Source organism: Polistes canadensis, unplaced genomic scaffold (assembly GCF_001313835.1).
Source record: "Polistes canadensis isolate GaletaPanama2010 unplaced genomic scaffold, ASM131383v1 scaffold_45, whole genome shotgun sequence".
NCBI classification, from domain to species: domain Eukaryota; kingdom Metazoa; phylum Arthropoda; class Insecta; order Hymenoptera; family Vespidae; genus Polistes; species Polistes canadensis.
In genome coordinates, this window is record NW_014569592.1 from 111,955 (window position 1) to 120,795 (window position 8,841).

The 8,841-nt window shown below is 26.8% G+C and overlaps 1 long non-coding RNA gene across 1 annotated transcript in view; it reads left to right on the forward strand.

Annotated features, from left to right (window-relative positions):
* Window positions 1-1,600: 1,600 nt before the first annotated feature.
* Window positions 1,601-8,841, forward strand: part of LOC106785066 — an 8,177-nt gene continuing 936 nt past the window's right edge. The window contains exon 1 of the long non-coding RNA XR_001381484.1: window positions 1,601-1,885. This is a non-coding gene — a long non-coding RNA (uncharacterized LOC106785066). The remainder of the gene's footprint in view (window positions 1,886-8,841) is intronic.

Sequence of the window (8,841 nt, forward strand, 5' to 3'; positions counted from 1 at the left end):
AATTACGAACACCGTGCTTCTCAATATATCCATGCATATATATATATATATATATATATATATATATGCATGTGTATACTCTTCTGTAATTGATTGCTTCATTTGAGTGTGAATAACGAATGGTATATCATTTCTATACATATATACGAGTATTATCAGTGACGATATAGAAATTAAAGAAACAATTATATTCGATTACTTTTTTCTAACATGGCCGACGAAAGTGTACGAAGATTTTTTTATTTTAAATTTTAAAACCAAAGGAGAAAAGGAATTAAAAAGGAAAAAGAAAAAAAAACAAAGTATATATTAAAAATACACGTGTAAGTAATTACTTCATGTACTTATTTACATAACACGTTCATTGATAATATCAAACTTATAACAAAAAAAAAATAAAAAAAAGGCAATCGATTCTCGCTACTATAGTCTCGTTGCAAAATTAGTTAGCTTAGGTAGGCGAAACAATTGTGTGTACATATATTTAATTAATATTAACGTTGTAAGTCAATGTGTATATATATATACACGTATATCTGGGGATATCGCGCATTACAAGCACGAATGCATTTATTATCGGAAAGATCAGGAACGGCCAATGGAATTAGTTGATTTAGGGCCTATGAATGTATACAAAAATAAATAATAATAATAATAAAAAAAAAAAAAGAAAAGAAAAAGAAAAAATAAAATAAAACACCGGAGAAATAAAAAACATTCAGAACAGAAGGACAAAAGTAAAGAAGAAAAGGTTAGGGGGAGTGGGTGGATAAGTATAAAGAGGCAGAGAATTGTTAAAAAAAAAAAAAAAATATATACATACATTTGTCAATCGTTAGATAATTTTCTACCTTACCACACGACGATATGAGATAAATAATAATAATAAAACAGAGATAGATGGAGAGGAAGACCGTAGAATATTGTATTCTTTGATAGTATTGTACCGTCATCGCGTTAAATACATACTATCGTCCAATGGTGGTCCCAGTGGTAACAAAAATGATGCTGAGTAGATAAAAAAGGGGACTTGTGAGTTTCTATATACTTTACTACAAAAAAGTTGGCATAGAATCGCAACAGCAGAAAAAAATGAAAAAATGAAAATATTTATCTATTGTTTATACATTATTAACGATTAATTTATTTCTTTACACTACCTTATAGGTTGTTACTTTGGAAATCAACTTTAAATATATCCCCTGTAGGTATATGCCAACTTTACTTTCATTTTTTTCCAAGTGTGCTTGCGCCTCCTTGAATTTGTGGTTGCGCATGCGTATAACATATCTCCCACTCATGACGTCGCCATTTCATAATTATTCAAAGTGTAATTATTATTTTCAACTAATTAACGAGAAAATAACATATATTTCATTAAATTAAATTGAGCAAATAGTGAGCAAATAAGAACACTTTTTCATTTTTTTTTCTGCTGTTATGGTTCCTTGCCAGTGTTCCTACGGCAGGGTGAAGGGAAAAAAATATTAATTGAATATAACACAAAAGTAGTAAATGTTTAAAAAAACAATAAAATATCGTCGTTATCTTGTGTTGATTAAATAGGAATCGTCGTTATCGTTTAGATTCGCGCAACGAAAAGAAGAAATTTTACTGATTAACAACGACGACGATGACGATGACGACGACGACGAGACAGTAGAGGCCTTCGTTCTCTTTGCGTGTTCGCCACTATTTTTGTAGTAGAGGTCGAGATACGAAAGGAAAACGAACGGGTGTCGCGTGGTTCGTGAAATTTTTACATCCAGTACGGCTCGGGGCTTCAGTCGGATCGAGCTCAGGAGGCCTCTTCTTCTGAAACGTCGTCTTTTTACTACTATTCATCATCATCATCATCATCACCTTCAGTTAAGTTTATAATCATGTAAGTAATAACGAAAGTCATCTAACAAATCAATCATCGTTCTTTCGATGCCGTTTTACTTTAACAAATAGAACAAATTTGTTCCATTGAAATTACGTTTCGTTACGAACTTTTGTCAAATATTATTCCCATTTTTCTTTTTTTTTTTTCAATACACGTTTCATGGTTTTGATAAATGATAAAATAATTTTTGTCATTGGATAAATTTATGGGGGCGATAAAAAAGAGAGAATAGTAGAGTGAGAGAGAGAGAGATAATTATGATTATATTCGTTTTATAACGATAAGACTTTTTCGAAGGTTCGAAGTTCATAATCTTACACGGATCATTCATAAAACGAGGATACCGGGAATCTGTTCTAGAAAAGGTATATACGATGAACAATAATCAATATTATTAATAATAAGGAACGGTAAAATCGTTACCGCCCTATTATCAAATTAATATCATTCAAAAGAAAAAAGAAAAAAAGGGTCATAGACAAAAGAACTAGTCAAACGTTATTATTTTTCTCTGAACATAATAATTATCACGTTTTATCTTTAACATCGGTGCCGTATTAAATACCCGACACGCTCTAACTACTCGTTTATATGCGTTATATAAAAAAAGAAAAAGGAAAAAGAAAAAATTTCGTTTTTAATGCTCGATAAAATTATTTTAAACGCGACCACTTTTCCCGTTTTCCTCTCGTTTTTTTCTCCCCTTTCCCCTCGTCCTCCTCTCCTTCCTTTATCCGCAAAATATTTTTAAATGAAATTAAACCTAACGAATCGTGTGTTTTCGTATATATTAGTCAGATACAGTAGTGTTTTATATAATCACGATAAAGTTAAACATTAGTTTTGCTTTATAATTCGTTTAATTCGAATTAATAATGGGGTCATTATTATTCGTTTGCAAGAATGGTTGTAATATTAACAAATAGTTCAATCAATTTCATTGATAAAATAAAATATATATATATATATATATATGTGTGTGTTTTAAATGATTAAGTATATGCATACTTATAGGTATTTACTCCTGTCTCTCATAAATCTTGAAAGAGACGTAAGTATTCGCTTCGTCAAGTGCCAACAAAATGACGCACCGAATTAGAAAACATATTATATATATATACATACATACACACGCTTAATTTTGATACATTGATGATGATGATGATGATGATGACGAGTCGGTGTACTTTTGCAACACGTGTTTCTAATACAATGATTAAACGAAAGAAACAGCTTTCCTGTAATTAAATGCAAATTATATTTATATCGCGATAATACGAATAATAATCATTGTTTATCGAGTATTCACAAATCAATCTTATCGAATAGGATTCTATTTTTTCTTCGCGAAAATAATTTGATTGTAAGAGAAGGAATGTGAATGGAAGAAAGAAAGAAAGAAAAAAAAAAAAAAAGAAAGATAATTATTTGATCGTTATTTAATTTAATTATAAAATACGTTCAATAACGAAATGAATACATACTTATTTATGTATCATTCGATTTCCTATCTTATCTATTAATGAAACTATTTTTAATATGAGATCAAAACGATAAAGCAAGTCAATAATATTTTTAACGGTGGTTCCTGAACGTTGTTAAATTCAATTTTCGCGATAGCATTTCATACATTTACGATTAGATTTAACTTATTTAAATTGAAATAAAAATATGATCGTAACAAATTTTCATTTCTTTTCTCTTTTTTTTTTTTTTTTTTTAATTCGTCATAAAAATGATAATCTCATTGTGATTAATTATTATGTTACGTTGTTTGCTCTTGCTTTGTTTTTTTCTTTATTAGTTTTATTCTTATTTTTTAATTAATGTTGTATATCATTTAAAGATCTAACAAGATTTAAAATAGTTAGGATTTTAAACGTCGATATTTATTTGTTGTCGAATATTCTCTACTTTTTCTTTTCTTGTTATTTTTTTTTATTCCTTTCGACCCTGAACTGGTTCTTCTCTTGGATACTTGAAGGAGAACTACTCGATTCTCTAGCTTAAATAGCGTCAGAATTTTCATTCATTTTTATGGAATTCTCGTAACGATAGCAAATGCAGGATGCTCCAAAAGTTGATTAACACATTTAATTAATTAAATAATAATTAATTTTTTTGTTTGTCTACTAAAATCGCAAATTGGATTCACGTAATTATTTCTATACTTTGTTAACAACACTGAAACTGTAGATTCGTATCTTGAAATATTGCAAAATATCATGTAACTTAATTTATTAAATAACACATTCGTTGAGATCATACAATTTTTATTTGTAAAGCTACTATTGAAGCATCCTCGTATAAATAATATTAATCAAAAATATAAAAATAAAATAATTTAATTATAAATTACGTATGTGCACATTTGGTGTGACAATAATAATTACGAGATTAAATTAAAGCAAAAAATGATATAAAAATATGATTTTATCATTTATTTAATATTACATATGTATCAGCATCTCTTTCAATGATAAAATTTACTTTGCTTTTATTTTCTTAAGATATCAGATAAAAATCTAATACAATGGTGCATCATTGACAACATTTATCTTTTCTTTTGTAAGCAGCTTGAAATTATCGATTCTATTAACTTTCTTCCATTTATAAATATTTTCTTCTTTTATTTTTTCATGTCTTTTTGTTTATGCAACATTTTTCATTTGCGTTTACTTTTATTAAATGCAAAAAAAAAATTAAAGAACAAACCCCGTTTGTTTGACGTTTCAAAAGAAAAAAAGAAAAACTAGTTATCTAACTTCTAATCCAATATAATCGTTATCTCTTTTACGTGTAATACAGACATAAAATATACGTCCTTTGCGCGACGAATCAAATACTTAATAATTTTCTTAGAAACGAAATAAATGATCATTGTATATATTCTATATATTTGCTATTTGTATTTTATTATTCATTCTGTTTGCTAAGATATAAAATTAACATTTTAGGAATACTTAAAAATTTCTACCGAATATTTTTCTATTAACTTGCACGAGTAATATTTACTTTATTATTTTGTTTTTTTTTTAAACAAAGTTACGCGCAGAAAATTGTTGTAAAAATTATTATCATCATTGCAATATATGTACGGAGTTTCGCAAAATTCTAAAATGGTAAAATATTAAAAAAAAAAAAAAAAAAAAAAAAATATGACTTTAATAAAGTAGCATTTTGAAAGATCTATCAAACAAGTACTATACTCGTTTGGCCTTGATATATTAAAGTGTTCAAATTTATATCAAAGTTAATATAATTTTTAATTAAACAATATATTAATCATAATTTTGATTATTAAATATTTTATTTGATATCGAGAAGTTTTGAAAACATTTCTCGTAGATCCATTGTACGATAACAATTGTCTGACAATGAATCATAAAGACAATGAAAAGCCCTCTCTACAAATTTGGAATTGATTTTTTTTTTTTCTTATTAAAAGCCATAGAACTATTGAACTAATTAAAAAGAAGCCATACAATCTGCTAAAAGATATTTTTTTTCGATAGAATGGTTCCTTGTGATTTCTTATTCCCCACCCACTCCCCCCATAGAATATATTCTAACACAAAAGTTAATTTAATTGTTATTACGTTAGAAACATTATGATCTTCCATATTAAGTCGGGAAACCACACGATGACGTGTCTAAAAAAATATTCGCGGTTTATGTACATTATTTATACATAGTGGTTACGTGTATATATATATATATTGACATATGTATATAAACACGCATTGAGCATAACATACGAATCATTACGAAATATACGATTGACTGTTTAAAGAAAAACATATATTTCTTTCAATCCTAATCAGATATACTCCTTTATAATATATTCGTAATAATTTCCTATCAATATTATAAATTATAAAATTTATAAACAAAGAATAATGTATAATATATTATACATTGTATTATAAAATGTATATATATATATATACAAATATTTAAATATCATTAGAATAATTTTTGTAATCAGTTATATAACATTAACGAGCTTATCTACTTATATTCAAGATAATTGGTACCATACACACGCGTAACAACACAAAATGCAATCAGTAAACTCGTTTAAATTGTTTCTCACATTCGTGTCAATGTCGGAATAAAATTAAGAAAGAAATAGGATAATAAAAGCTTTATAAATATTATATTTAACATATATACATATATAAGAAAACCGATAAGTTTCGATGTGACGTAAGAAAATGATAACAACAACAACAATAACAACGATGACAATGTCGTAAGTTAGGTATCGTTTTAATTCTCGATTTACTATTGCAAAACGATCTAATATCAAAATTTAACTTGTGTTACCTTGAAAATCGTTTATTAGTAAAAACGTCGTTGTGTGTTTGTGTGTGTGTGTATTTTTCTAGACATTTATAAATTTTATTTCCTACAATGCAATGTTAATAAAAATAAAAAGAAAATATATTCGAACACACGGTTCAGGGAAAATCCAGAATAGGATGATCGAAGAGCATGAGGTTAACAGTTCGTGCGATTAGTTAGATATAATAGTTACGTAAATCAATGCCGAAGTTCGATTAGAATTGCGTATGATTTTCAAATGTTATATCGATTTCATCGAAGATTCGTATTTTTGAATTTGCCGCGATTTTAATATTTCTCATACAATAAATATATATATATATATATATGAACTAATTGTAAGAGTACAAAGTTCACTCGTGAATAATATTTTCGTGTGTTGTTATGGTAAAAAGATTAGCATTTTTATCGTCTAACGATAACGAAAAGATCAATTTTGAAACGTCGACTATTCCCACCCACCCCCCTCTCTCTCTCTCTGTCCACCGAGGCCCCTTAAACTAGGAAAAAACAAAAATCTTTTCCTTCTTTTTTTTATTTTTATTTATACTTTCTTTTTTAATTTTCAATAACTTGTGAAATAATTAATAATTAAGGCAAACAATTATGGATTAACAATGAGCCATAAGTTGCACATATTAGTTTTTTACTGCCGTAAGTTTTTTATGCTGTCTTAATTCGCGTGGTGGGTTAAAATTAACAGGATTTTTAATTAACCTATACAAGAATGTGTTTCAATTTATATTTGATTATAATTTAAAAATATATATCCGTGTGATATATGTATATTAAGTGTAGAAATTAATTCGGTGCCTTTTAAAAACAAGAAAATTTATTTATGGCATCGGATTAATTGACGTATTTACGATCATAACCGTCTCGAAACTTTTAGAAACGAATAAAATCAAAACTTTTCAACAAAAACAGTCACATATATATATATTATATAAATTCACACGAAAGTGGATGGTTTTAATTTAAATTAAAATTAAAAAAAAAAAAAAAGAAGAAAAGAAAATAGGTAAAATATTAAAAACGATCCTATATGTTGATCGAACTAGACAATTAATTATGAAGTATCATCACGTTGTCAAGTTAAGGTATTTAATCATTCTTAAAAGTTGCGCACTAAGGTTTCACGCATGGTGGGGTTGAGTAGGATAAGGGTAGGGGAAAACTAGGACTACCCTATTCAGCCGAAATGCTTTTGCATAAATGTCACAGTCGTTGTACGCGTAACGGAAGAATAAGTTTATAACTGATCGTGAAATCGAAAAAAAAAAAAAATCAAGAATATTAAAGAAAATATTATAATACGCTTCTCGATTAATTATATTAAGTAAGTATTTTAATTTAATGATATTTACGAATATAGTTGTACGAATTTCTTTTATCCAATGTTTTTTTTGCTTCTCTTTTATTGTTGTAAATTTTATCTTTAATATTTCATATATATATATATTATTAATACAAATTTTATATTATATACTTATTATTTAATTTCTATTTATTATTAATCTTTTGTGCATACGTTTTAATCACGTAAAAGTAAAGAACAAATTTAAATTAGAGAAGCCACCAATACCCACGCATAAAATTCGATTCGAACCGAAGGGCAAAAAGCTATTTCGATTATGCCAACGTAATTTTCTCACGAAGAATGATATCTGTTATTAGAAGATTTTGTCTTTGAAATTTTTCTATTCGATATGATCATTATTATTATTTATCTAATATAAAATTATCTATATAGCTTTTATTCTTAAATGAATAAATTTAATTAATATAATATTAATGGGAGTAGGTAAGAGGATAAACAAAGACAAAATATCGGTATAAATATGAATAAACTTTTGAATCTTTCGAGAAAATGATTAAACGGGGAACATAAATAACATACGTTATCAGACAAAGACAATAAAATTATGTATGTGTATCCATATATATATGTGTGCAAGTTGACGGCCGTCTCTCGAGTAAGATACGTTATGTAATAGAAGATTAACACGAAATACATAAGCTAATGAAAGAGAGAGAGAGAGAGAGAGAGAGAGAAAGAAAGAGAGATGATTAAAGCATTTTCTCGTATATTAGAACAATAAACGTTACTAACAATAAGCCGCAGAAAAAAAGAAAAATATAGTCGAAAGATAAAATTAGAAAATCCTTAAGTCTTAAGTTCGCATTTATCCATTGTTTGCTTACATTAATGAAAATGGGACAATAGAAAATTGTCTCGGAAAATATAAAAATTTATATTTAATTTATGTTAATTACTGTCGGCTATTCATCTAATTAAATTTCATACGTAAATGTTAACACGTTGATGTCTTCATTTAATTATACGTCAACAATGAATAATTATAAAGGAAAATGATTTTCGGCCATACACACACACGTGGATAGATTTTAAAATATTTTACAATTTTAAATATATAAGTGTAAAGTATATTTTAACATAGAAACAATTTTTTTTTTGTTTTATTTTCTTTTTTTTAAGCTCAAAACTTTTCAACCCACCCTCGTAATCGATCATTATTCTAATAACAAATTTTAATTTATATATATATATATATATTTTGTTTTCTAAATCGTTTCTCTTCTTT